The sequence below is a fragment of the Zea mays genome, chromosome 4, assembly GCF_902167145.1.
Source record: "Zea mays cultivar B73 chromosome 4, Zm-B73-REFERENCE-NAM-5.0, whole genome shotgun sequence".
Lineage (NCBI taxonomy): Eukaryota > Viridiplantae > Streptophyta > Magnoliopsida > Poales > Poaceae > Zea > Zea mays.
This window is the reverse complement of record NC_050099.1, coordinates 36,774,123-36,777,652: the sequence shown is the minus strand read 5'-3', so window position 1 is coordinate 36,777,652 and position 3,530 is coordinate 36,774,123. Positions and strand designations below refer to the sequence as shown.

The window sequence follows — 3,530 nt, the reverse complement described above, 5'->3', positions numbered from 1 at the left end:
AAAGAGAAGACACAGAACCATTGAACTAGTGATGATTATTCAATCTACTTTCGGTATTGTTTTTTATAAACATGTACACGTTAGTTATTGAAGGGCTACAATTTCATTGGATACAACACATCAGCCCAGTAAAAAACCTGGCGCCGTACGTGTCCCGCGCGACTCTAGCAACAGGCAGCGCCGATTAAGGTCGCGAGGCCTGCACGGACGACTAGGCGGCGGTGCTTGAGAGGGCCGAGGCCGGCGCGGGCGAGCAGACCGGCGCGGGCGAGCAGGCCGGCGAGCGAGCAGACCGGCGCGCCGTCACCCGTGCGTGCGTCCCTAGACCTAACAGCAGCGACTGCGCCCCGGCGTGCAGGCTTCTTCATCACCTGCGACGGCGGCCGCGAGCACCAGGCCACCCGCGAGGCGCTCTCCCTCCTCGACTCCGTAAGCTGCTCCCCAGTTTTCCGCATCTCTGTGTTTGTCATTGGCCGGCATGTAGTGTGGCTGTTCATTGCGATGCACGCCCGCTAGGTGTTCGTCAAAGTGTTCTTGTCCTTTCTTAGAGAAGCAACCTCTCTAGACTCCAGCGAAAGTTTCGCATGGGGAGATGTGATGGCTTGTGATGGCAGCAAAGTTTCGCATGAGAGACGCATGGTGTATGTATAGCGAGCAGGAAAACACGTCCATGAAGCAGACCAACAAGAATTTTGCAGTGGCGGGAGGGAGACGAACCTGTTGTGGCGGCGGCGAGGAAGGCGATCTCCGATTGGCGGCAGTGAACAGGAAATCTCAACTCTGCGATGGAAAGACGTATCGATGGATAGATTGCAGGGGCAATGTGGTCAGCTGAGAAGACAAAGGGAAAGGAGTAGGAGATAATTGAAATAATTTTAAAAAATATTAGACTGCTATTAAGAATGACAATATCACTTCTAAATACTATTAGTGAGACGATGGAGTTCAGAGTACTCTAATAGAACAAGCTTCTAATGTTCTGTATTTTTAGATGGGTCGTAACAAAAAATCAACATTGACCCAAGGTTCTACAGCAGCAGGTAAATATTTCGCCTGAAAATATGTTTTCAGACTCTTGAAATAAATGACATCTAGTTTACAGCAGGTAAATAGTTTACAGTTTACAACAGTTTATAGTTTAGTTTTAGACTTGTATTTTTAGTGAAGGCGCCACTTGTTCTGAATATGATGTGTGGACCAAACTTTCTTGAACCTAGCTAAGTCTGAGTCGGTCTTCCAAGTCTAGGGGTCCCTGTCCAAGTTACTTAGTCTAAGTCAAAATTCCTGACTAGACCTAGGTTAGTTTCTTTTCTCTTTTGATGTTTTAGCCATCAATGTACCTGGGATCGATCTTCCTGGGTTCTGTTTTATCAAGATTTGTAACTCAGCCTTCCTGGGATCGATCTTTTATAAAGTTTAGAACCTGAAAGGATTGGTGCTCTGTGTTGGATGGAAGCATAGCCTCAGAACGAGGATAATGGATAGAGAAGCAATTCTGCCTTTTCTTGAAGCAATTCTGCCACATTTTATCGTAACAGTAAGAGTCCCAGGCAAGCACTGAAGAAGCAATTCTGCCTTTTCTTGAAATCGCGGCGGGCCAGACTGTATCAAGTACTGAAGTAGAGGAATAGCCTCTGATGCAGCGACTGATTGTGCTTTAAACACTTCAGCTGGGCAAGCTGACCAAGCTTGCCTGAGAAGATATAGGGCGCGATTGGTTCCCTTCCCTCTGTAGCCAGGACTACATGTGCCAGCCAGGACCCTAGTAGCCCTTGCGCTCGTGCAAAGAATCTGTTTGCTTTCTCATACACTATTAGCTTGGTCTGACAGAGTCTTTGTTTGGTTCCCATGATCAGCCAGGCTCCATAGAAACGGATAAAAATCTTGCACAGAGAGAGCCAGGCCCGGCGGAACCTTCTGCACATGCTCAGCCTGGCTAGATTGCAAGCGCACCCAACCAATCATGTGTGCTTGCACCGGAGGAGCATAGTTGTCCTTGGTAGAGCTAACCAAACGTGACCATAGCTTTTGGATGAGTGAGCTAACTGTTGTCATACTCCTGAGAGGCACTATGGATATATAGGAGTCCCTTGTCATGCTCGAGAGGCTCTATTTTGTGTCCAACAGTGAGCATGCCTCTTTGAGCCAGTCGGTACGATACTTGTCAAACAATTACCTGATGTCCAAGCAAGCTCATAAGAAGAAAGTTGTGCCCAGATCGCCCCCTGTCTCCTAAATCTCCAAAATCTGTGAAGGAGGTTCTAGAGGAACCAAAGTTCAGTTGTTTGATCTGGATGAGTGAGCTAACTGAAGCGACGTCCTTACATAGAAATTCCATAAATTTCATACTATTTTCTTCATATATTTTCTGCATGCTGTCTCTATTTTGTCTTAATTTTTAATGTCCAAATTCATGTCTCTGTTTTGTCCTCTTCAGAACTTATTCGGTGATCTTTTGGCCCATCTTTGCTAATACCGACAAAGTACGCATGCTGCTGTTGTCAAGGTATAGTATGTGCCCACCTAAATGACTTCATAAAACTCCATCTCTCCATTCACCCTTAAACTTTCATCTACAGTACACCGAACTTTGTGATTTACTTTCATCTTTGTGATTTACTTTCATCAGCAGTATCACCGAACTTTTTGCAATTTAATACTTTTATTAAACTTTCAGTTTGAATTTTCTGTTGGGAGTTTATAGACCTGTTGATATATATAGTAATTGACAAATTATCAAAATATGTTGTAGGGGAGGTGCTGGAAGCAAGGATCAGGAGTGCTTGAAGTGTGTGAAAAAATGATTACTCGCATGCATGCTAGCCGTTGGCGTAACATCACCCAGCTGATGGAGAGATTTTAGTTTGCTAGCTAGATGAATCTTTAGACTTTGCATGTAATTGAACTGAAAGATCACTTCAGAATTTAGAAAACATGTATGCTATTATTTTTTTATATGTTCATCACACAAATTGTGTTCCAAAACAATATACGTTGGAATTCAAAGTCAAAGATTGATCTCTTTCTTTTAGTAATCAAATTTCATATATTCTGAGCTACATATTATTCAAGTTGTCCTGTAATGTGCATCATAATCAGTTTATTATTTGTTTCATTAGCATATATTTGTATACATGCTTTTTTAACTGCACATAGGGAATAACATCAGACAATCTGTCGGTATATAGACTTTTAGCGACACACAAGCTGTTGGCACAAGAATCTATCGGCACAAATTTGTCTGACGGCAAAGATATGTCTGTCGGCAATAATATAAACATTACCGACACGTAGTCTGTCGGTAGATCTATGTCTGCCGGTAAAGGTTATTGCCGACAGGACTTTCGCCGACACACATTATCTGTCGGCAAAGCTCTTTACCGACGGACTGTGCGACGCTATTTAGGTGTTTTACCATCAGACAATCCGTTGGCAATATTGTGTCATGGTGTAGTGAGAGTTGATTAAAGACTATGAATTGGAAATTCATTACCATCCAGGCAAAGCGAACATGGTAGCAGATGCCTTGA

General features: G+C 43.7%; 1 long non-coding RNA gene across 1 annotated transcript; it reads left to right on the top strand.

Moving 5' to 3' along the window:
• Positions 1-1,002: 1,002 nt before the first annotated feature.
• Positions 1,003-2,974, top strand: LOC103653093 (uncharacterized). The gene is made up of 3 exons (XR_565246.3): positions 1,003-1,040; positions 2,438-2,506; positions 2,753-2,974. It is a non-coding gene; the product is annotated as an uncharacterized lncRNA (long non-coding RNA).
• The last annotated feature ends 556 nt before the right edge of the window (positions 2,975-3,530 follow it).